At 47.1% G+C, this 26,081-nt stretch overlaps 1 protein-coding gene across 1 annotated transcript in view; it reads left to right on the top strand.

Moving 5' to 3' along the window:
* LOC143363659 (uncharacterized) overlaps nt 1-25,634 on the top strand; it is a 75,009-nt gene extending 49,375 nt beyond the window's left edge. Inside the window, exon 4 of the mRNA XM_076804224.1 lies at nt 25,430-25,634. The gene's annotated coding sequence lies outside the window, so the exon portion shown is untranslated. The remainder of the gene's footprint in view (nt 1-25,429) is intronic.
* The last annotated feature ends 447 nt before the right edge of the window (nt 25,635-26,081 follow it).

The raw sequence follows: 26,081 nt of genomic DNA, 5'->3' as shown, positions 1-26,081 counted from the left end.
GTTGTGATGTCCAATGTCATCGTTTGCATCATCGTTGTCATCGCACCACCCAAAGAACTCCAGGGTAAATTTCCATCCTGCACCCTTGTGAACAACATATACACCTGTTTCAACAACACGACGGCGTCTCCACTTGCCCCGAAAAGCGTGCTTCTACCGGCTCCTACTCCGAGGGTAGCGGCTGTTATAGAAGACGTCACAGTACCAGGAAGTATCAACTGAGATGCAACCAGTAGTTGATTTTTAATCAACAAGGCAGCGCCGACTCCCCCAGCCATGCCAAACACAAGGTCCCAAGCTCTATCACCACTCTTAACAGGAGAACCAAAAGAATCATAGTCGACCAGGCTGCCACTAGTTAGCCCCCTAAACACAAACCCAATTACTTGTGCTACGCAAGCCGTTATCGCCAGTGGGGTTGTGGTAAAAAATGCCAACATGCCATTCACTATCGCCAACAACGCCACCGCAATTGAGCGCCCCAGTACCTTCTCCAAGCTAATAAATGTGGAACCAATCCAAGCAGCTCCCATTACCGCTGAAAGTGAAGGAAAGGCGCCAACGTGGTAAGAAGCTGGTATGAGGGCCCACTTGCTCATCAAAAATGCTTTTGCCGTGGTGTATACTGCTGACAAAGCAGGCACTCCAATAGAATGTTGGGTCTCTGTTACTGGAAAACCTGTTTTCCTAATCCAGGTTAGAAGTTGGTCTTTCCTTGCCATAACGGCAGCCAAAGCCCTCTCTGAGAATGTCTTGGCCATGTCTATGCCATCTATATTGAGCCCCCCAAGATCCGCGAGGTGCTTGCAATGACTGGCAGCATATGTCCTCCTAAAAGGATGCACCCTTGAAACGTGTCTAGAAGCATTCTTAACAGTGAGATGGTACACCGACCCCAACAACACAGCTGTAGCGCCTACAGCTACCAAAGATCCCCCCAATAGCCCAGCGCAACTATGTTGCACATGATCTGTTAAACTAGGACGCTCAACAATTCTGTTGAAAATTTCGAAGCTCCTTTCATTATCCAAAGAAGTGTCCTCTAAGAAACTATTTACCACAATGCCAAGATCGTGCAAGACCTCCGCTCTCAGTCTCTCGTCGCTGCACTTAAAAACGTAATCCATAAACATGCTATACCACTCAGTCTCTCCCTGAGAGTCGGAGGTTCTAGCTCTGTCATGCTGGGTCGATGTCATGAGTATCAGCTCATCACTTATTAGTGGTGTCAAATACAGATATAGCAAATCTCCATTGGCATCCTTGATTAGATCCAATTTTCTCAACATACTATTCGACAATGCTTTCTTACCTGGTCCCAACGAAACGCGACCATCTACGCCAAGTTTCTTCAAGGCTTCTTGCCAAATCTTTAATTTGACAATCTCTCCTGGTAATATCCACTTGATATCGTTCATCGTCTTAACCAATTGTTCATCGTGATGTTGCTCAATTGTGTGCCAATCCAACCTTCGCTCGGATTCTAATTGCAACATGGCTGCCGCGGCGGTTCTTTTATCAATTGGATAGTCCATAATGGCATTGACTCCTCTGGGGGTGACGTACCAGCCCATATTCGTCCTACCTGTCCGACCCTTCCTTTGTTTTGAAGTCGACATTCCTATCCTACGCCTAACCAACTCGTGTCTATACATTAAGCCATTGTGAGAGGCTATTAGAGTAGTGGAAGGTTTCATTTCTTCCATCAAGTCTACGACAACCCTGCAACCAGGCACTGTGACGGCTTGCCCAACTATGTCAGTGCAAAAACACCAACAGTCGGATGACATGTCCTGAACATTGAATGTAGTACCGCCGTGTATCGCCACATATTGCCTACCAGAACCACAATTCCTCGACGCATATGTCACCAATTTTTCGCAATCGCTCCTAGTCGACACAAAGAAAATCACCCTTCCCCTATCGATGATGCCCATCGGAACCTTGAAGCCCTTAGAAAATCCATCTATCTTAACTCCTACGGTCCCAGTCGGAACAACAAACCATTCTGAATTACAAACGTCTCCTTTTTGGCAAGGTTTTACCAGTTATGCCTCGAGCCACGGAGTTTAGTACGGCTGACTTTTCGGCTGGGAACATGATGTGGTCTCTTAGGTTGTTGAGGTCGCCTTGGGTGTAGATTCCGCTAGTGGCCAGGTTAGATGGGTTGACATAATGCCATTCGGGTTCCTTGAGGGGTTTTAGTGTTCGAGGTGGCACGGCTTCTATGGGCCTTGGTGTGAGTCTGTGCCAGGTTTGGTCAATTTCGTACATTACTGGTAGCACTTGACTACAATCCCTATGCGTTCCATGGTTGGTGAGGATGTGAGTTATGGGTGTTAGGAATTGTGATTTGTTTCCGTGGTTGACTGGCAGTTCGGTGAAGCATTCTTCGGTTTGGCGAACTTTTACCTCGACTGCGATACATTTAATGATGTGTATCACCTCTCCAGCTACGAGAGCCATGTGTCCGGCTTGTTTCGTGACTATTCGCGCAAATTCGTCAGGTTTTATGGTTGCTAGGGTGAGGGCGTTGGTCAATACTTGTTTTTCCAAATTGCATTTTTGCGCGAGCATGTTCCTGTAGAGGTTGTTGACTTGATTCTTTATGTGCCTCTCTATGTAGACGAATTTTGAGTTTATGTAAGTGAAGATGTCAAGGTTCTCTACGTGCATTTCCTTTTTCCCAGCGAATGTTCTTCCTTTGGTTGTCTCTAGGATGAATAGTTTCGGGTGTTCCGTTTGGAACAGCGTGTAACCGCATATTGGCGTTTCTCCCATTTTCGTTAATGCAAATGTAATTTCTCCCTGGGTTAGGGCAAATACTGATGGGGATTCTTCCTGGTTCATGCTATCTGTGAGTCTTGACGCTAATCCTTCGTATAGGACATCGTATTGTTCGAATTTGCAGGTTGATTTTGGGTAGGGTTTCCAGTAGGTGTACCCATCGTCGTCGTCTAGGCAGGTTCCACTTTGGAAGGCGCATATGGTTCCTGATTTTAGCATTATCTTGTTGGCCTCCAGTTTCACTGGTACGGAGGCTGTTCGTAATGTTATCGTAGCCACAGCCTGTACGATGACGTTATCCCAAGACCCATATGGGTCCGAGAATTGGACTCCTTGGCATTTGCCGTTGATGTTTAATTCCCCTGCCAGCGTGAAAGGTCTGGTCACCGTGGCGTTGACCTTTAAACCGCTGAGGTAGGTGTTTCTTCCTACGGACATGGTACCATACAGGTGCATTCTCTTGCACTGTTCTTCTGTTATCTGTTCTAGATATTCGCTCATTCCATTCTGTACTGCGGATGTGTGAGAATGCATACCGCAGTAGCTGACTGTTCTAGATATGATGACTTTGCATTGGATAGTGTCTGCGTAGCTGTAATCCGATAGTTGTAGTAGTTGAACGTAGACCTCTTCTGTCCTTGTAGCGACGTGTTCGATATTACAGTCGTCGACGGTCTTGAGGGATAGAGTAGTGACGTTTAGGTGGTGCCCGTTGCAATCGTATCCGATAACGGCGCGCGAGGGTTGTATCGACATGAATATTAGCCAGAGGCTTAACATTTTCTGTGAACAAACGCATTCGGTCTCCTAATACTAGTACAATGATTATCGCGTATCTTTTAGCGTCCTATGGTGGGTTAGTGTGAAGGTAACGGAGGAATGCCTGTTGGTGGCCCTTGAGTAGCTGTTATGCGTATGAAGCAGTATTTTATTTTTGTTATTTATTCGGTAACGGGCCTTCGTCCGCTAGCTTGAGGTTAGGGTTTTCGCTTGCTTATTTCTATGATTAGTACCATTGTGTGTTATTTGTTTGTGGTTTTGTAGGGGTAATAATTTCTACGCGCTTTTGTGGGAGTGGACGTTTATTGTTGTAACTGGCTTTCGTGTATAATATTATAGTTTGTCTGTGTCGATGGTTGGGTTCGTCACCACCGGGTGACGACTTCTACTACATAGCCTGCGCGGATCATCCACCATCCATCGGCTGATAACTCAAGGTATTCCTCGATGCACTCTGTGCACTCGTGCGCTGGTCGGATCGCTCCCAGTTGGAGGCCGCAGTCTCGGCATATTGCCCATGGTCCCGCGACGTCCCGGCGGCACAAAACGTGCCAGCCTCCCTGTTCGTAATACCGCCGCTCCACGTGCGTCAGACGATTGTAGCACGCCTGGCACAGCCGATGGTGGTGGTACACGTGTGAGGGTGGCTGGAGCGACACCACCACGCATTGCAGGTCCATGAGGCTCCTGTATGCGTCGGGGTAGTCCGCGGGCACTACCCCGTCTATGGGTCCGTAATACTCCTCCAGCTCTTCGTTCTCCGGGAGGTAGCTTGGTCTTGGAATTGGCATTGTTGGTGTGTATCTAAGGGATCGTATTTCGCAACGTGTGAGCTTAGGTCTTGGTTGATTTCTGAGCCTGAATCGATCAAAAGTGAAATTATTCCTTGGAGGTCTGGGGAAGTGATCATTATTGTTGGGGTATATTTGGCAGAGTCTAGTCGAACAGTGATAGCCCTTCTAGGTCGATCTCTTCCTGGTTCGTTTCTGATTCTTCGCTGCCTGTCACCCTGTAGTGCTCTGTCTCCGGGGATTCTTCTGGTTGAGGTAGGTTGAGCGACGTCGTTTCTGTTGGTGCGGGTGGAGCAAAGTTTATTTTCTTTACTGCTCGGCGCTCTGTGAGGTTGGCTCCCTCGGGTGCGCCGCTTGTCCCTGGGGAGTACCTCTCGTTTCCCGACTTCCGTTGGGAATAGGGTACTATCTCACCTGATTCCACCTTTGCCTTGAATCTATAACAATCTCTGATCGCGTGTCCCGTCTTTTTGCAGTAATTGCAGGTGATAGGTGGATCGGCTCCCCTAGCTCGGTTATCGGTTCCTGTTGGTTTGTTGTTGAAATTTCCTTTATTGCCATTATCATGGGGATTGGTACGGTACGACGAAGGATCGGAACGCCAGCGTGCTCCGGCGTAGTCGTCTTGTCTCCGAAAGCCTTGATATCTGTTGGAAGAGATTTGATATCTCTGCTGTGGCAGAGCCGCTCCTCTGTGGAATGTTCTGACCCGTTCTTCTTCCTGCTGAATTTGCTTTGTGATTTTGATTGCGTTTGCGTATCCCTCTTCTAGGCTGGTGAAGCCTTCCAACTGTAGTCTTATATGGACTTCTGATGGTAGACCTTTTAAGAAAGCCTCTGTAACGTCGAAGTCTATGCTGCGTTGCAGCGTTTCTGAGAGTACGCCGTGCGTGTCTCGTTCTCCATCCATGATTGCGAGTCGCAGATCCTTTACGCGGCTTATGTAGTCCAAGATATTTTCGTGGGGTTTTTTGAATATGTTCCCTAATTCGCCCTTATATTGGTTGACCGTTTTTTGGGGTCCGAACATGAGTTTTAGTTTCGCGCCGAATTCTTCTATAGTGTCTACGCTTGCGTCTTCGATGGCTATAAATGCATGTCCTCTGAGTTTGTTTGTTAGTAATTTAATCAAGTATGGTTCTTTACTTGGCGGGAGCATGGTTTTGGCTCTCTCGCAGGCCTTTAAGAATTGAAATAAGGAAGGTTTATAACCATCGAACACGGGTACTGTTTCTAACGCGTCTTTGATTTGGATGGGGTTCTCTAGTGGGTCTGTCGAGATGTGCGTCGGTTTTCCGGGAGTCGTCTGTTCGGGTTTCGTCAGTATCGGTTGCGGTCGGTTAATTATTGAATGTAGTGCGTCCTGCATATGCGATATTTGCTGGTTCAGTTCCCTGAATTTAGTACCGAGATCGGATATGAAGGCGTTGCTCTCTTGGGATTTTTTGATCTGTTCTACGGCCATTTTTAATAGCTCTGATTCAGGACCTTTAATTTCTGCTCCGCTATTAGTCGGGCTTGCCATTTTGAATCAATTGAAAAGAACTATTTTTCCAATCCTCAATCCTGCGCTCTATCCCACCGCTGTCACCAAATTTGTTACGTCCCAGATGGGGCTGTTTATAATTTTCTGGGGATAAGGCGCAGTTTCGAACCTACCTGCGTTCACCGGCTTTGGTTCGGGAGATTGAGGGCTGGTTAAATAAATTATACTTTAGTTTTATATAAAACGGGAAATAACCGGTTTATTTAGACTCTACTTCTGAATCAGCTCATACATGGGTGAATCCTTATAGCACATACGCTAGAGCACTTATACCAAATCGCTTAACAAAACGTTTAATTTACCGAGTCGCTGGTAGACGCTCGCAGGTCGTGGTTGCGGGGTTTTGGGCGCTCGCTGGTTGTGGGCGTCGAAGGGGCGCTCGCTGATTGTGGGCGTCGATGGGGCGCTCGCTGATGGTGGTCGCTGGACGCTGGGACACACGCGGACACTATACGCAAGGGTTTCGGAATTGCGGTGGCACTGTTTTTACTGGAGGCGCGACGCGTGTTTGAAATAAGGGCCTGCCGACGGAACTGTACTGTAGCACTGTTTTTGAGCAGAGTGAGTGCTATTGAAGAGCTGGTCTCCTTTTTATAATGTGGCCGGTCCTTTGTTTTCTTGAAGTGCTGGTTTAGCATTTCTGCTTCTTGATCTTCTTGATGAAGTCGTCGTCTTTTCCTATGGTTCGGCGTAATTTGATATCTCCCTTTTTTGCGTCTAATTTGTAATCTGATCTTCATCTGCGTATCTTGCAGGAAGATCAGTCGGCGTATCTCTAACCGCGTCGGTTTGTCACGTATGTTTTGATCTGATTTATTTTCCCGTGTGATAATATTAATGGTCATTGTTTAGGCGTTTATTGGCGAACCGTGCGAACCGCCGGACGTGACATTAGCATCCTCGGCCGCGTTGAATAAATCCGTCAACCGGGCGATGCGTAATCTTAATGTCGTGTTATCTAATTTTCCCTTTTCTACGAGATTGTCGACGATTGTAATTTGCGTTTTGAGGGCTGAACGTTTTTGTATTAATAATTTCATCCTGTCGGACATGATGTTAGGATGCTGGAACGAACGAACGACTCACGTGATCTGATGCAGGCGGCTAATGTAGTCCTTGATCGTGGCAGGGCAATCCGCTCTGTGCTTTGTGGCACGTGGTCGTCCCCTCAGTGGCTTGAATTGTAGTTTTTCGTGAAATGCAGAACTTCACAGGAGGCACCAAATGTTGTGTATAGGAACCCCTACACGTCGGAACGATCTTGCACGCTCCGTGGTTTCGCTTCGTAATGCAAGAAAGACTACTCTTGCAGTTGCGTGGTGTTTATTGACTGATTTATCGCTGCGATGAAGTTGCACAGAGATTTTCTCTATGCTAATTCGCAATACGCCCGTCTAGAAGGTCCTAGAGTAACTAACTTCGGCACGGACCTCCCACTCCATGACCAGGTGTTTATGACGTAGCGTCGATGACGTCGAGCCATCGGCTACGTGCAAGCACTCGAAGGAACGCATATCTCCTCGGGTCATAAACTACGCTACGCTGTACAATGGAATACCGAAAACCCGTAACGGTGGGTCTCCGATTGCCTAAATGCGGCCGACAGATAAGCCAACGTCCGTCCTACGAAATTCCGGGTCACTATCACAGCTAGGTCTAGTAAGTCTTATACTTCCTCCCTTGAACTTTTTGAGCTCAAGCTCACTACTATCCATTGTCGGGGTTCCTCCCACTTTGCGCCACTTGTGATCGCAACAGTCCAAAACTCTTGCTGGCAAGTGTAGATTGATGTCTAATGCCTCAACATTGCTTCCTATCAACGTGCCACTCTCGTAATGAGACCAAAGCAACCACTGATACAAGGCCCATTCCCTAGTGCTAAGGCCAGCCGGGCAATCGCACCAATCAGCTGGAATAAGTCCAAGGTTGAAATCGTTTTCCTTGATTTTGCTTATTAGCCCAAAAAGATTCGCGGCCCTGTCAACTACGCCTATAATGGCGGCCGTGAACATTCTATGCCAAGCCGGCTTGACACCATGTTCATCCCAATTGCACACATGGTTAGTCTCAACGACAAGATCATCCGGCGTCATCTCCGCCCATGGTCCGGAAACAGCCTTGATTGCTGGATGCAGACACGCCAATTTAACAAAGAGAGTGTCCAACAACCCACCAGGTACTCTATATGCAAGAACATAGTTGATGCTACCGGTCCCAATAGGAACGCTTATTAATAAGAAACTAAAACTAAATAAGCCCTTTGAAATATGTACAAAGTGAACGGCGGCTCTACCATTATAAGAGAGCTCTATTGATACTTTACAATCGCCCCTAACTAACGAAACGCTAGTGCCATCGATATCTATACTAGAAGCAAAACATTGCACTATCGCCTTGAGATCCTCGGCTGTAACACAAAAGAACTCGAAAGGGACGTCCGACTCATATTTTCTACAAACAGACAATCCTTGCTTGTTGTCTCTGACAAACCGAAGATAACTCAAAGGTAGTATGTTCCCATAGTGGTCAAACTTGCATATTGATCTTGCGTAATGCAACCTCTCTATTATGCTTAGCCCCCCCTCCTTGACTCTCTTCAAGTACCATGAGTTAACCTCAATGGGTTCGGGGCGTGCCAACGAAAAGCGTTCCTCCATGGTGAGGTTGTCAGTCTTCGACCTGCACCAAGCAGGTAGGCCGCTCGTTATTCTAGACAATATGCCATCCCCAACCGCATTCCCTATATAGTTAGCCGCTGAGCAAATCGAATCTCTAGCCATCTTCCAAACGAACCCCAAAAAACCTTTGAAATTGTTCCACACGTCAGTTATTGCATGTATGACCGTGGGGTTCTTTACCCAATACACACAACCAAACACGCCAGCTATGAAACTTGGGACGCCAAGAGCCAATGTAAATATATCAAGACCATGACGCTCTCTCCCATCATTTCTGCTTAGCGAAACTAACCCCTCCGATATAACAGCCAAGGCTATCGGGACACCAGCATAAGCCTCAAATGCATCTACAAAACATCCTCTAGCGACCTCTCCTCTCCTAACGCAATTGCCTATCCATGCTAAGGCTATCGAAGCCAAAGAACTCGGACTCGCCAACACAGCGCCGACGCATAGAGAATTCATCGCGAATGCGTCGAAGGACCCAAAATAATCTTCGACATACGCATTAGTGCCGTCTGGCTGACGGACACTCTTCGAGGAAACCCCCGCCTGAAACTTTGCTGTTCTTAATCCTGTCCTAATGGCCAACAACGCAGCCGCTATCACTGTGCATAAGATTCCCGTTGTGATGTCCAATGTCATCGTTTGCATCATCGTTGTCATCGCACCACCCAAAGAACTCCAGGGTAAATTTCCATCCTGCACCCTTGTGAACAACATATACACCTGTTTCAACAACACGACGGCGTCTCCACTTGCCCCGAAAAGCGTGCTTCTACCGGCTCCTACTCCGAGGGTAGCGGCTGTTATAGAAGACGTCACAGTACCAGGAAGTATCAACTGAGATGCAACCAGTAGTTGATTTTTAATCAACAAGGCAGCGCCGACTCCCCCAGCCATGCCAAACACAAGGTCCCAAGCTCTATCACCACTCTTAACAGGAGAACCAAAAGAATCATAGTCGACCAGGCTGCCACTAGTTAGCCCCCTAAACACAAACCCAATTACTTGTGCTACGCAAGCCGTTATCGCCAGTGGGGTTGTGGTAAAAAATGCCAACATGCCATTCACTATCGCCAACAACGCCACCGCAATTGAGCGCCCCAGTACCTTCTCCAAGCTAATAAATGTGGAACCAATCCAAGCAGCTCCCATTACCGCTGAAAGTGAAGGAAAGGCGCCAACGTGGTAAGAAGCTGGTATGAGGGCCCACTTGCTCATCAAAAATGCTTTTGCCGTGGTGTATACTGCTGACAAAGCAGGCACTCCAATAGAATGTTGGGTCTCTGTTACTGGAAAACCTGTTTTCCTAATCCAGGTTAGAAGTTGGTCTTTCCTTGCCATAACGGCAGCCAAAGCCCTCTCTGAGAATGTCTTGGCCATGTCTATGCCATCTATATTGAGCCCCCCAAGATCCGCGAGGTGCTTGCAATGACTGGCAGCATATGTCCTCCTAAAAGGATGCACCCTTGAAACGTGTCTAGAAGCATTCTTAACAGTGAGATGGTACACCGACCCCAACAACACAGCTGTAGCGCCTACAGCTACCAAAGATCCCCCCAATAGCCCAGCGCAACTATGTTGCACATGATCTGTTAAACTAGGACGCTCAACAATTCTGTTGAAAATTTCGAAGCTCCTTTCATTATCCAAAGAAGTGTCCTCTAAGAAACTATTTACCACAATGCCAAGATCGTGCAAGACCTCCGCTCTCAGTCTCTCGTCGCTGCACTTAAAAACGTAATCCATAAACATGCTATACCACTCAGTCTCTCCCTGAGAGTCGGAGGTTCTAGCTCTGTCATGCTGGGTCGATGTCATGAGTATCAGCTCATCACTTATTAGTGGTGTCAAATACAGATATAGCAAATCTCCATTGGCATCCTTGATTAGATCCAATTTTCTCAACATACTATTCGACAATGCTTTCTTACCTGGTCCCAACGAAACGCGACCATCTACGCCAAGTTTCTTCAAGGCTTCTTGCCAAATCTTTAATTTGACAATCTCTCCTGGTAATATCCACTTGATATCGTTCATCGTCTTAACCAATTGTTCATCGTGATGTTGCTCAATTGTGTGCCAATCCAACCTTCGCTCGGATTCTAATTGCAACATGGCTGCCGCGGCGGTTCTTTTATCAATTGGATAGTCCATAATGGCATTGACTCCTCTGGGGGTGACGTACCAGCCCATATTCGTCCTACCTGTCCGACCCTTCCTTTGTTTTGAAGTCGACATTCCTATCCTACGCCTAACCAACTCGTGTCTATACATTAAGCCATTGTGAGAGGCTATTAGAGTAGTGGAAGGTTTCATTTCTTCCATCAAGTCTACGACAACCCTGCAACCAGGCACTGTGACGGCTTGCCCAACTATGTCAGTGCAAAAACACCAACAGTCGGATGACATGTCCTGAACATTGAATGTAGTACCGCCGTGTATCGCCACATATTGCCTACCAGAACCACAATTCCTCGACGCATATGTCACCAATTTTTCGCAATCGCTCCTAGTCGACACAAAGAAAATCACCCTTCCCCTATCGATGATGCCCATCGGAACCTTGAAGCCCTTAGAAAATCCATCTATCTTAACTCCTACGGTCCCAGTCGGAACAACAAACCATTCTGAATTACAAACGTCTCCTTTTTGGCAAGGTTTTACCAGTTATGCCTCGAGCCACGGAGTTTAGTACGGCTGACTTTTCGGCTGGGAACATGATGTGGTCTCTTAGGTTGTTGAGGTCGCCTTGGGTGTAGATTCCGCTAGTGGCCAGGTTAGATGGGTTGACATAATGCCATTCGGGTTCCTTGAGGGGTTTTAGTGTTCGAGGTGGCACGGCTTCTATGGGCCTTGGTGTGAGTCTGTGCCAGGTTTGGTCAATTTCGTACATTACTGGTAGCACTTGACTACAATCCCTATGCGTTCCATGGTTGGTGAGGATGTGAGTTATGGGTGTTAGGAATTGTGATTTGTTTCCGTGGTTGACTGGCAGTTCGGTGAAGCATTCTTCGGTTTGGCGAACTTTTACCTCGACTGCGATACATTTAATGATGTGTATCACCTCTCCAGCTACGAGAGCCATGTGTCCGGCTTGTTTCGTGACTATTCGCGCAAATTCGTCAGGTTTTATGGTTGCTAGGGTGAGGGCGTTGGTCAATACTTGTTTTTCCAAATTGCATTTTTGCGCGAGCATGTTCCTGTAGAGGTTGTTGACTTGATTCTTTATGTGCCTCTCTATGTAGACGAATTTTGAGTTTATGTAAGTGAAGATGTCAAGGTTCTCTACGTGCATTTCCTTTTTCCCAGCGAATGTTCTTCCTTTGGTTGTCTCTAGGATGAATAGTTTCGGGTGTTCCGTTTGGAACAGCGTGTAACCGCATATTGGCGTTTCTCCCATTTTCGTTAATGCAAATGTAATTTCTCCCTGGGTTAGGGCAAATACTGATGGGGATTCTTCCTGGTTCATGCTATCTGTGAGTCTTGACGCTAATCCTTCGTATAGGACATCGTATTGTTCGAATTTGCAGGTTGATTTTGGGTAGGGTTTCCAGTAGGTGTACCCATCGTCGTCGTCTAGGCAGGTTCCACTTTGGAAGGCGCATATGGTTCCTGATTTTAGCATTATCTTGTTGGCCTCCAGTTTCACTGGTACGGAGGCTGTTCGTAATGTTATCGTAGCCACAGCCTGTACGATGACGTTATCCCAAGACCCATATGGGTCCGAGAATTGGACTCCTTGGCATTTGCCGTTGATGTTTAATTCCCCTGCCAGCGTGAAAGGTCTGGTCACCGTGGCGTTGACCTTTAAACCGCTGAGGTAGGTGTTTCTTCCTACGGACATGGTACCATACAGGTGCATTCTCTTGCACTGTTCTTCTGTTATCTGTTCTAGATATTCGCTCATTCCATTCTGTACTGCGGATGTGTGAGAATGCATACCGCAGTAGCTGACTGTTCTAGATATGATGACTTTGCATTGGATAGTGTCTGCGTAGCTGTAATCCGATAGTTGTAGTAGTTGGACGTAGACCTCTTCTGTCCTTGTAGCGACGTGTTCGATATTACAGTCGTCGACGGTCTTGAGGGATAGAGTAGTGACGTTTAGGTGGTGCCCGTTGCAATCGTATCCGATAACGGCGCGCGAGGGTTGTATCGACATGAATATTAGCCAGAGGCTTAACATTTTCTGTGAACAAACGCATTCGGTCTCCTAATACTAGTACAATGATTATCGCGTATCTTTTAGCGTCCTATGGTGGGTTAGTGTGAAGGTAACGGAGGAATGCCTGTTGGTGGCCCTTGAGTAGCTGTTATGCGTATGAAGCAGTATTTTATTTTTGTTATTTATTCGGTAACGGGCCTTCGTCCGCTAGCTTGAGGTTAGGGTTTTCGCTTGCTTATTTCTATGATTAGTACCATTGTGTGTTATTTGTTTGTGGTTTTGTAGGGGTAATAATTTCTACGCGCTTTTGTGGGAGTGGACGTTTATTGTTGTAACTGGCTTTCGTGTATAATATTATAGTTTGTCTGTGTCGATGGTTGGGTTCGTCACCACCGGGTGACGACTTCTACTACATAGCCTGCGCGGATCATCCACCATCCATCGGCTGATAACTCAAGGTATTCCTCGATGCACTCTGTGCACTCGTGCGCTGGTCGGATCGCTCCCAGTTGGAGGCCGCAGTCTCGGCATATTGCCCATGGTCCCGCGACGTCCCGGCGGCACAAAACGTGCCAGCCTCCCTGTTCGTAATACCGCCGCTCCACGTGCGTCAGACGATTGTAGCACGCCTGGCACAGCCGATGGTGGTGGTACACGTGTGAGGGTGCCTGGAGCGACACCACCACGCATTGCAGGTCCATGAGGCTCCTGTATGCGTCGGGGTAGTCCGCGGGCACTACCCCGTCTATGGGTCCGTAATACTCCTCCAGCTCTTCGTTCTCCGGGAGGTAGCTTGGTCTTGGAATTGGCATTGTTGGTGTGTATCTAAGGGATCGTATTTCGCAACGTGTGAGCTTAGGTCTTGGTTGATTTCTGAGCCTGAATCGATCAAAAGTGAAATTATTCCTTGGAGGTCTGGGGAAGTGATCATTATTGTTGGGGTATATTTGGCAGAGTCTAGTCGAACAGTGATAGCCCTTCTAGGTCGATCTCTTCCTGGTTCGTTTCTGATTCTTCGCTGCCTGTCACCCTGTAGTGCTCTGTCTCCGGGGATTCTTCTGGTTGAGGTAGGTTGAGCGACGTCGTTTCTGTTGGTGCGGGTGGAGCAAAGTTTATTTTCTTTACTGCTCGGCGCTCTGTGAGGTTGGCTCCCTCGGGTGCGCCGCTTGTCCCTGGGGAGTACCTCTCGTTTCCCGACTTCCGTTGGGAATAGGGTACTATCTCACCTGATTCCACCTTTGCCTTGAATCTATAACAATCTCTGATCGCGTGTCCCGTCTTTTTGCAGTAATTGCAGGTGATAGGTGGATCGGCTCCCCTAGCTCGGTTATCGGTTCCTGTTGGTTTGTTGTTGAAATTTCCTTTATTGCCATTATCATGGGGATTGGTACGGTACGACGAAGGATCGGAACGCCAGCGTGCTCCGGCGTAGTCGTCTTGTCTCCGAAAGCCTTGATATCTGTTGGAAGAGATTTGATATCTCTGCTGTGGCAGAGCCGCTCCTCTGTGGAATGTTCTGACCCGTTCTTCTTCCTGCTGAATTTGCTTTGTGATTTTGATTGCGTTTGCGTATCCCTCTTCTAGGCTGGTGAAGCCTTCCAACTGTAGTCTTATATGGACTTCTGATGGTAGACCTTTTAAGAAAGCCTCTGTAACGTCGAAGTCTATGCTGCGTTGCAGCGTTTCTGAGAGTACGCCGTGCGTGTCTCGTTCTCCATCCATGATTGCGAGTCGCAGATCCTTTACGCGGCTTATGTAGTCCAAGATATTTTCGTGGGGTTTTTTGAATATGTTCCCTAATTCGCCCTTATATTGGTTGACCGTTTTTTGGGGTCCGAACATGAGTTTTAGTTTCGCGCCGAATTCTTCTATAGTGTCTACGCTTGCGTCTTCGATGGCTATAAATGCATGTCCTCTGAGTTTGTTTGTTAGTAATTTAATCAAGTATGGTTCTTTACTTGGCGGGAGCATGGCTTTGGCTCTCTCGCAGGCCTTTAAGAATTGAAATAAGGAAGGTTTATAACCATCGAACACGGGTACTGTTTCTAACGCGTCTTTGATTTGGATGGGGTTCTCTAGTGGGTCTGTCGAGATGTGCGTCGGTTTTCCGGGAGTCGTCTGTTCGGGTTTCGTCAGTATCGGTTGCGGTCGGTTAATTATTGAATGTAGTGCGTCCTGCATATGCGATATTTGCTGGTTCAGTTCCCTGAATTTAGTACCGAGATCGGATATGAAGGCGTTGCTCTCTTGGGATTTTTTGATCTGTTCTACGGCCATTTTTAATAGCTCTGATTCAGGACCTTTAATTTCTGCTCCGCTATTAGTCGGGCTTGCCATTTTGAATCAATTGAAAAGAACTATTTTTCCAATCCTCAATCCTGCGCTCTATCCCACCGCTGTCACCAAATTTGTTACGTCCCAGATGGGGCTGTTTATAATTTTCTGGGGATAAGGCGCAGTTTCGAACCTACCTGCGTTCACCGGCTTTGGTTCGGGAGATTGAGGGCTGGTTAAATAAATTATACTTTAGTTTTATATAAAACGGGAAATAACCGGTTTATTTAGACTCTACTTCTGAATCAGCTCATACATGGGTGAATCCTTATAGCACATACGCTAGAGCACTTATACCAAATCGCTTAACAAAACGTTTAATTTACCGAGTCGCTGGTAGACGCTCGCAGGTCGTGGTTGCGGGGTTTTGGGCGCTCGCTGGTTGTGGGCGTCGAAGGGGCGCTCGCTGATTGTGGGCGTCGATGGGGCGCTCGCTGATGGTGGTCGCTGGACGCTGGGACACACGCGGACACTATACGCAAGGGTTTCGGAATTGCGGTGGCACTGTTTTTACTGGAGGCGCGACGCGTGTTTGAAATAAGGGCCTGCCGACGGAACTGTACTGTAGCACTGTTTTTGAGCAGAGTGAGTGCTATTGAAGAGCTGGTCTCCTTTTTATAATGTGGCCGGTCCTTTGTTTTCTTGAAGTGCTGGTTTAGCATTTCTGCTTCTTGATCTTCTTGATGAAGTCGTCGTCTTTTCCTATGGTTCGGCGTAATTTGATATCTCCCTTTTTTGCGTCTAATTTGTAATCTGATCTTCATCTGCGTATCTTGCAGGAAGATCAGTCGGCGTATCTCTAACCGCGTCGGTTTGTCACGTATGTTTTGATCTGATTTATTTTCCCGTGTGATAATATTAATGGTCATTGTTTAGGCGTTTATTGGCGAACCGTGCGAACCGCCGGACGTGACATTAGCATCCTCGGCCGCGTTGAATAAATCCGTCAACCGGGCGATGCGTAATCTTAATGTCGTGTTATCTAATTTTCCCTTTTCTACGAGATTGTCGACGATTGTAATTTGCGTTTTGAGGGCTGAACGTTTTTGTATTAATAATTTCATCCTGTCGGACATGATGTTAGGATGCTGGAACGAACGAACGACTCACGTGATCTGATGCAGGCGGCTAATGTAGTCCTTGATCGTGGCAGGGCAATCCGCTCTGTGCTTTGTGGCACGTGGTCGTCCCCTCAGTGGCTTGAATTGTAGTTTTTCGTGAAATGCAGAACTTCACAGGAGGCACCAAATGTTGTGTATAGGAACCCCTACACGTCGGAACGATCTTGCACGCTCCGTGGTTTCGCTTCGTAATGCAAGAAAGACTACTCTTGCAGTTGCGTGGTGTTTATTGACTGATTTATCGCTGCGATGAAGTTGCACAGAGATTTTCTCTATGCTAATTCGCAATACGCCCGTCTAGAAGGTCCTAGAGTAACTAACTTCGGCACGGACCTCCCACTCCATGACCAGGTGTTTATGACGTAGCGTCGATGACGTCGAGCCATCGGCTACGTGCAAGCACTCGAAGGAACGCATATCTCCTCGGGTCATAAACTACGCTACGCTGTACAATGGAATACCGAAAACCCGTAACGGTGGGTCTCCGATTGCCTAAATGCGGCCGACAGATGTTATTATCCAGACCATCGTCCGGCTTAAGCTATATTATGAATAGGCTGCGACGACGTCTCAGACTGAGTCGAGTCTTGTTTAATCGTATTTTGTACGTATTTAATCGGGTTGTGTATTGATAGACGTTACAGGCGGAACTCGTTCTTCACCTGACGCTGATTCGTATAAAGTGTGCACACCGTAGGTGGAACATGATCTTCACCTTATTGTTTATATCGATATTTGTATAAGCTAGGTGGAACGCGATCTTCACCATATGCTTGTTCGTATGAATGTATGTTGTAGGCGGGACGCGGTCTTCGCCTTGTTTGGCTGTTAGGCCCGTTGGAATCGTGTTACGATTTATCGTCGTCTCACTTTGAAGTGTCGCGACGCGACGAATAGAGAAGAGCGATCTTTCCATACGCAGTTCGGCACACGCGTTACAATCTGTCACGTGTCAACGCTCGGCTTGCATTACATAATAAGAGATGGCGCGATTAGACGTGCTCCAACAAAAAACGGCAGGGATGATAGTTTACGATCTTGTTCTCTTTAACAATAATTTTAATTTCGCCTGTGGTTACCTTTCGTGTAGCAATACCGTCGCTTAGCATCATCGATTCAAATCATCGTAGCAGTGTAGAAAGTTGCTGGGCCTCGATACCGTCGGTGCTCGCGAGGATGTAGTTCACCTGCATCTTTTCCGCTGGCTCTTGCTCCTTCGTCGGACATCGCTGCAACTTGGAGATTCCGTCTTCTTGGAGATTCCCATCCGCCAACACATTTCTTCCGATTATGACGACATATGGGGTGTTCTGATCCGGAACAACGAGCTAATCCATTTCAAGAGTCACATCCTCCGTCTGCACTATCGCGGTCGTCAAGAGAGAGCGTAGAGAGTGCAAGAGAGTGCGTAGCGCAACACAACCTCTGTGACACACTAAGGTCTTTTTTTTTTATTTAATGCAATTAGAATCTCAAAGTAGAGATTATTTTGCCATACATTATTTTCCTATACATTATACATTATTATAAACTGTACAATTTTCTCAGATATTTAGCTCACAGGCATTCAAAAACGAGTAGGTTATTTTACATACTTCAACCGTAGGTCTGGATAGGAGAACATTGCATGAGAAAATTGCATTGGAAGAAAAAGATGCAGTTTCCGTAGTTGTCTGATAAACTCCAACCTCCGTTCATCAAACGTGGGACACTGCCATAGCACGTGGTCGATATCCTGACTCTCATAACCGCACTGACATTGTGGATTGCATCTGTTGGATTGCATTGTCCTGATCTGCATCTGTTTATCGTTGTGACAATCTCACGTTGGAGATTTGTGTGACTGTACCACGGTTTAGATTTTCGGTTGTGGAAGTATGTGAAGTAGTTTACACCTTTAGATAAACCTTCTTTCTCTATGATGTCAAATGTGTTTTGTGTTGCCGCTGATTTAACCGATTCTCTTAGATCTGAGAAGGGAATTTTGACGGAGAATGAGGCTATCGTGTTGGTTGCTGTTTTTACATATGTATATTCGGGATAGTAAACAAGCCGCGTGTTCGTTTCCATTGCTTTATTTTAACTAACTTCTCTTCATCTACACGCTACTGAGATAGGCCGCGAGATGGCGTTGCCCTCGCCGGCCCCTCACATAGAAACGCTGCATGTTCATATACAACAGCTGTTTTAATTAATGTGTCTGCACTCTCGTTACCCAGAATCCCAATATGAGATGGTACCCAGTAGAATTTAATTTTACTATCGTTTGTGGTTTCGGATGCGAAGTTGAAAACGTTTTTTCTTATTTCAAAGATATAGGGATTCGTTTTTGTGCTTATATTAGTTTGTTTCAACGAGAGTAGTGCACTAAGAGAATCCGTAAAAATGAGAAAATTCTGATTGGGATGATTCAAAGCTATTTTGACTGCGTCGTGCAAGGCTGTAGGTTCCGCAGTGAAAATTGATGCGTTTTTATTTATACTTCTGTAGGATCAAGGAAGATAATGTGAAAATGACGATATATTTTATAAACAACGATTACATTAATATCAAACAATTAAACACACTGAATTAAACTGAAATACACCGAATTAAACCGAACAATTCTAAATCTTAATCGTCTATCGTCTAATCACTTAAATCGTCTATATTTCGCCGACCGCGATTACTTTTTATAATTAAACGTCTTTCGCCGAGATCGCGTTTCACCAAAATCCGCCGCCTTGAAAGTTGCGCTGCTTTCTGTTCGCTTGTTAAAACTATTAATTGTTTTTGAGCATCGGTCTCTGTTCCGCTCGCGAACCCAAACATTACCGTCGCAACGCCCCGATGCACCCCTTCGTCCCTTCCCGCAGTAATATAATGGAATTTTTCTTACCATTCACCAACGTTGTTAAGGCTATGTTCCCTTTTCCCTTCGCTTTCAAGTTTGCACTGATTTGTTTATTTGGGTCCGCCGCAGTATTTAGTACTTCTGATTTCAATTCGTAGAACTTTGTAAACCATTCTCTGTTTCTGCATACGTGGTGTGTACATCCGCTGTCCAGTAGCCACGCATCATCCATGTCCACATTGTTCACTGATACAAGAAATGTATCGTAATCCTTCCGTGGCTTTGGCTCGTACCTTTTTTTTCTCTCTCGGGTCTTGACCGACAGTCTCTGGCCATATGTCCAACCTTCTTACAATTAAAGCAATGATTAGGTTTGACCTTATCGTTCCAAGGTTGTTTGAATTTCTTCTCTTCTGGCTTTTTAAGAAACAAGGCTTCTTTGGGAGTAGCTTCGAGTCAAGGTCTCCGAGGGCACGGCATATGTACCGCTGAAAAGTTTGCCCGGCGTTTCGTAAGCCAAAGGGCATTACAGTGTATTCGAATAGGCCGAAAGGGGTAATTACGGCAGTTTTTTCCACGTGCGAAGGAGCGACGGGAATCTGCTGGTATGCTCGTTGCAGATCGAGCTTGGAGAAGATCGTTTTCCCGAAAAGGTTAATCGAGTAATCATGCAGGTGAGGCACCGGATATCTATCAGGAACGGTCACGGAGTTTAGACGGTGGTAATCACCGCAGATTCTCCAGCCCCCATCCTTCTTGGGCATAAGGTGGATTGGGCTGGCCCACGGACTGCTGGACGGACGACACGTTCCTTCGGCCACGAGCCGTCGGAACTCGGCCTTTGCGGCTGACAGCCTGTCCGGGGCGAGACGTCGCGCACGCTCGGCGACGGGAGGACCTTCGGTCACGATGTGGTGGAGTACGTCTCGCGGTGTGTCACGGTGTGACTGCGAGGGTCCGATAACACCGGGAAATTCGGAGAGTATTTCCGCAAAGGGACATGCGGGGTCGACTGTTTTGACGCCCAGTAACGGCGACGGTCTGCTCGTGCAGACGGTGGAGATCCGCGACAACGGGTCGATCAACCTGCGGTCACGCAGGTCAACCAGTAGGCTATAGTGATTTAGAAAATCCGCGCCTATAATCGGGTAGGGTACCGCGGCTACGCAGAAATTCCATGTGAACGCACGGCGAAGGCCTAAATTAAGGGTTAGGCGCTTCTCGCCGTAAGTCGCGATTTTGGTTTCGTTAGCCGCGTACAGCTTCAACTCAGCTGCACGCTTCTTCGCGGCGTCAGTGACGGGAAGAAGTGAGAGGTCGGCACCCGTGTCGATGAGAAAGTTAAGGCCCAGATCGCGGTCTCGAACGTGGAGGCGGTGTGAATCAGCACTCGGCGCGCTCGCCTCCGCGCGGCTAGTGCTGCTTAGTTTCCCGATTGCCATGTGCACGGTTTCGCGCACTTCCGCGCGTCTTTCCCGAATTTTCGGTGAAAATGGCAATGGGTGTTTTCGCGCGATCTGCTCGGCGCGCCTGATCGCCCGCGAGAAGGGGTTCGACGACGAACGTCGCGGGAGATCCTCCTCACAGCATTTGCCAGATCGGCTACCTGCTTGGAAAGGATCGTGATTTTCCCCTCGAGCTCGTGGATCGACGAGCTACACGGAGGTTCGGAGGAAACGGCCGATGCGGTGGCATCAGACGTTCGCAACGCTACGGAAGACGCGGAGGGAAAGGCGGAACCCGAGGCTTCCACTACTTTGTCCGCGAGTTCGGCGAACTCGTGAGGATCTGTGATCCGGGACATGGCGAGGATCGCCCGAATTTGAGCAGGGAGCTGCTCCAAAAAGATCGTACGGATTACGTCGTCGTGGCATGACCCGTCGTTTAAATTCCGGAGACGCGTTAAAATTTGCGAGGGTTTGCCCTCGGTCAGGACTTCGCCTTTAAGTAACCGGCGTAAACGCGCCTCGGCCGACGTCGAATAGCTCGATACTATTCGTGCCTTGATCTGGTCGTACAGATCAGGCGGCTGGGGGAAAGCGGCAAGGATATCCCGTACCGAAGCGATCTGGTCGTACGAGAGCGCCGACACGACGATGTCGGCCATCGTCTTTTGAGAGGTTATGCGCGCCGCGGCGAGCGAGGACCCGACTTGGATGAACCATAACTGAGGGTCCTCCTGGAAAAACGCTGGGATTTTCGGGACGCGGTACGAGTCAACGACTGCAGGAGTTCTTCCTGCCCCGGAATCGGCGTCGGCGTAGACATCGTAGATTTCGAACGTGTACGCTACGCGACGAAAGGAAAATCCGCGACGCGGAACGCGCGATTCTCACAAGTGGGAACGCGACGGCGGTGCGACGCGACGCTGAATCGCGTGGTACGACCGGATTCGAATTTTCGCGCGGGACGCGTGACGCGCGCTGGGGAATTACGGCTCGCACGCTTTACGCACCGAATGACAAAGACTTTCTACATGAACGCTCGCACTTACGTAATTACAACGCTATTTCGCCTCGCTGAGACAAGTGCGGAAGATGGCGGCTTCCGGCAGCGTCTCCGGGCTGCGGCGAAGATGGCGGCTTCCGGCGGCGTGCTCCGGCTGCGGCGAAGATGGCGAACGAAGGACGTCCTTCCTGCTGCGTAGATTCAGCGAACGGCAGGCCCTGGTCGGCTCGTTCACCTCCGGAGAACGTAGCTCAGGGCGTGATGCGCCCGGTCGGGCAGACACGGCGGGGCTTCCACGGTGCAGATACGGCCAGTCAGTATCCGTTAACACGTGGTTCTCTGGGCACCCACGTGTTGCTGCTCTTTCGAACTCGTCCTCGTAGCGGTTACCGGTATGGTCTACCGGCTCGGTCGTTGGACGCCTTCTCAAACCCTCCGGGTGATCGTCAGGATCACGTCGGGGTCACCAGTTGTAGGTTGTACGTGGTTGATTCACTCGCGGTGAAAGTCTAAAGCCTCTGGAGGGCTAAGAGGCACGTAGCCTACTCTACGTATATTCTGTGATGGGAAGGCACGAGGCGGGAACGCCGAATTGACAACACTCCCGTGTTGTTCTACGAGAACCTGAATGTTCAGTTTTATTTAACGCGGCCACGTGAGGCCGATAAGTACAAAAGAACAGCGTGAGCACTTCGCGGGCACGTGTGTACTTCGCGAGGTATCCGGAAGGAAAAGAGGTCGAGTTTCGGCTCGCACGCGGGTCGTTCCCGCGTTCGCTATGAGAGAGGAAACTCGACCGTACGGCGTGGCCTAGGGGAATGGCGACGGTGGCGCCATCCACCCTACAGATTTACTTTCGAAAACATTTATTAAACTGTTATAATATGATTCCGGTAAACTACAGAGTATCATTGCAATAAATACATTTTCTTTAATGGCTTCCCCGATAGCGGTTAACTGATTATTCAAATCGATCATTCGGTTAATATGGTCTTCCATATTCCCATTTTCCTCAAGCTTTAATAAAAATACCTTACTTGATAATGTCGATTTTTGATGATACTCTTTCAATGATTCCCAAGCCTCCTTTGCACTTTTAGCCGTTCGGATATATATTAATTGGTCGTCTTCCACCAGCAAGCCTATTGTGGATCTGGCTTTACCGTCTTTATTTAACCAGTCTATATCCGGAGTCGTTGGTCTATTTTGGGTAATTAATTCCCACAAGTCTTCTTTAATTAATAACAGCTCCACTTTAAATTTCCATGAATGGTAATTGCTATTATTTAATTTGGTTACCACAACACGTGTTACTTCCGCCATGTTCGAGAACTTTCTTTCACGCGTGAGCACGTGCGTATGTTCCTTTTTCACCGTACTTTTGTACAACACAAAAGAATAATCTGTAGGCAATTAGCTACTATCTGTCTTTAATATTGTACTGAGCCCATAACCTGTTGAAATAACTTTAATTCTCTGATATAGCTATACACTACACGCACGCGATACATTAATCCTTTTTGGTCGCCCGTAATGAGACATGAAACCTAATAGAAATTTTAACGTAGTTTCTGCGCCTACATCTACTACTGCCTGTAATGTCACGTATTTACTGTATCCGCATATAGTTGCGACTATATATTTATTTCCTTGTTCGATGGTCGGTTGTGGCTCTAAATGGTCTATATGCACGCTCTGAAATGGTGTATTACCTTTATCTAATGGGTGCAAGAATCCGGGTTCTTGCCGCCGGGATTCTTATAATACAAGCAACTTATGCACCTATTCACGTATTTCGTAACAAAATCGCGCATTTTCGGAAAGTCATACGTCTCCTCACTTTGTTCAAGGTTTTTTCAATTCCCAAGTGAGCTAACGACTTATGCGCTTCCGCTAGTACCTCGTGTCGTAGTACGGTCGATACGTACAATCGCAAACGCCCTTTTGTGATTTTGTACACTCGCGCATTGTACATAGTAAATTTATCATGGGCGTCTCGCTCGCCTGCTTCTAAACGATCACGCAATGCCAAAATTTACGCGTCTGCTCGTTGCATCGCCGCTACCCAATCGGTATTAATTTTTATATCTAGAACTGGAAGTCCTGTGACAACCGTTTCCTGTGCTTCCTCTACCGGGTTTCGACTTAACACGTCCGCTACGTCATTTTGTTTGGCAGTGTGATATTCGATTGAGTAGTCAAATTCCGATAATTTGACGAACCGATGCGAGGGTTTAGATCCCTTTTGCTACCTAACATTTTTAGGCTGTTGCAATCTGTTTTTGATGGCGCAATGGGGTTAGAGTGAACTACTCATTTATAGGCACACAGTTTACTTACGACACACAATATAAGAATAATTATACAAACTGAGTAATATAATGAACATAATAAATGAAAGCAATCAGCTCTACGCAGTCGCATTTTAACATGTCGTACAACGAACAACGCAACGCGGGACGCAGCATACAAATTGACGCGCTGTGATGGACCTCAGAACTACTCGCGGCGCGAATTATAACCTATTCACAGTTTTGATAACATAATGAATCCCTATCAAGTACACGCGAAATCGCTTTAAAGCGCAAACAATGGCAAGGGCTTCTAGCTCGAAAGATTTTGCCTCTTCAGGCGTTGTTTTGCGACTATAAAAACTAATTGGATGCCAATCCTCATTTTGCTGTTGTAACAGCACCGCACCTAAGTCTGACGTACATGCGTCCGTGTGCACTTCCATCTTCGCACTGGAGTCGTATAAGGTAAGGACTGGTTTCGATATTAATATTCCTTTAGTACCGTATTTATCATTCGTTGGAAGACCGAAGCTGCATTGCATAGCCCGAAAGGCATACTTTTAAATTGATATTGGCCATCCGGCGTAACAAATGCTGTCTTGTCTCGCGCTTTTGGATCTACCAATACTTGATAATAGCCGCTAAAGAGATCAAAGTTGGTGTAATGCCAAACGCTAACGTCGAAAAGCAAAACGCTATCGCCAATCGAACAGAACGCTATCGCCAATCGAGCGACATCGACGCGGCTCAGCGTCTCGCGTAGAGAAGCGAAGCCGCTCACGCACACGTGCATCCCGTATTAGACATAGTCGCATTCATAACCCTACAATAATAAACACACAGTTGATTTTAATAAGAAAACTAATTTATTCAAAGAGACTCGGAAGGATTCTTTTAACTCTTGATACCTCGATACTCTGGACGAGACTGACGAAAAAATGTGCAACGGAAAACCGTTGCTTAAGTTTGAAACCAGAAACGAAATAAAGAAAAGGCCTGGGCCTGAAATGTGTTTATGACACCCCCCGACCCTTAAGAGTGGGGGTACTGCCAGAGACCCATTGCTAAGGATAATAATCAGGCTCCGCGTTCCTGGCACTCTAAAGTGTTTCTCAACACAGAGATTATTTTTGCTTATATATAAATTAGATATGAAAAATCCAACATTTCAAGACGTCTTAAAGACGTCTGAAATAAGACGTCGTTTCCAGACGTAAGACTTTCAGACGTAAAATGGACGTAAAAAAGACGTCTTTAAGACGTCGCGTGCTATCTGGGTTAAACCTAAACGCTCGTAACCTAATGATAATATATTTATTTACACCCACACTCGGCCATCCTGCAAGAATATCTGACCTCAGATATCGCATGGTCCATCGCAAGTCTCTTCGGTATCACTACACAGGTCATCACTATCTTCACACACTCATGGTTTAATATAATCTACGGCTGTGGAGGTCTGACATGGCCCTTCTTGTTCACCGATTTTTGTCACAATGTAGCGATCGTTCCGTAGCACTTTTGTTATTTCGTAGGGCCCGAAGTATTTCGACGCGAACTTTAGACTCGGACCCTGTTGGGTTTGTTTAATTGCGACCAGGTCACCTTCTCGATATTTCCTACCCTTGATTCTTTTTTTATTGAAGGTATTCGGATGCGAATTTTGGAAGCGATACGCGGACGATTGTTCCACCGAAGGTCGTAAATCTTGGGCCCGATTGGATCGCGGACGCGTCACTCCTGTAAGAAACACCGAGAGGATGGATAACGCGATATGGTTAAATTAAATAAATGTGGGCGTATTGCAAAATACTAAGAATCTTTATTCACGACAACCGTATACGACGACAGTCAGAATAAGAATGTCCTGCTGTCCCAAAAAGTCCTCAGCCGTGAGAACGCCTTCGACAGTATGCCTCTTTGTTTATGACACCCCCAAGCAAAAAGGACTTTCCCTTAGGAAGGGGCAACGCACTGAGAAAAATACATGGCCTGCCTCGACCGTTTGCTTACTTCGATTTTTCTAACACTCCCGATACCACCGAGGTTTACTGTCCGCCAAATTAATCTTGGACACTCGTTTCAATATTTGATTGACTGAATTGAGTGGGAGAGTGTTTCGTCCCAGACCTGCTAGAGGACTCGTCAGTAAGGCTGATCTAGCAGGCCCTGCCTTAGACGCGTCGGTTTCGTCTCGTGTGATTGTATGTGAGCGATCGCGAGAGCGTTTCGCGTCGGATCATGGTTGTTGGAGATCCGTTTTTCGAAAAGACTCGGAACTGAGTGTTTCACGTTTGA

This window comes from Halictus rubicundus, chromosome 2 (genome assembly GCF_050948215.1).
Source record: "Halictus rubicundus isolate RS-2024b chromosome 2, iyHalRubi1_principal, whole genome shotgun sequence".
Lineage (NCBI taxonomy): Eukaryota > Metazoa > Arthropoda > Insecta > Hymenoptera > Halictidae > Halictus > Halictus rubicundus.
Note: the sequence above shows the minus strand (reverse complement) of the source record. Positions and strands in the feature narration are given on the sequence as shown.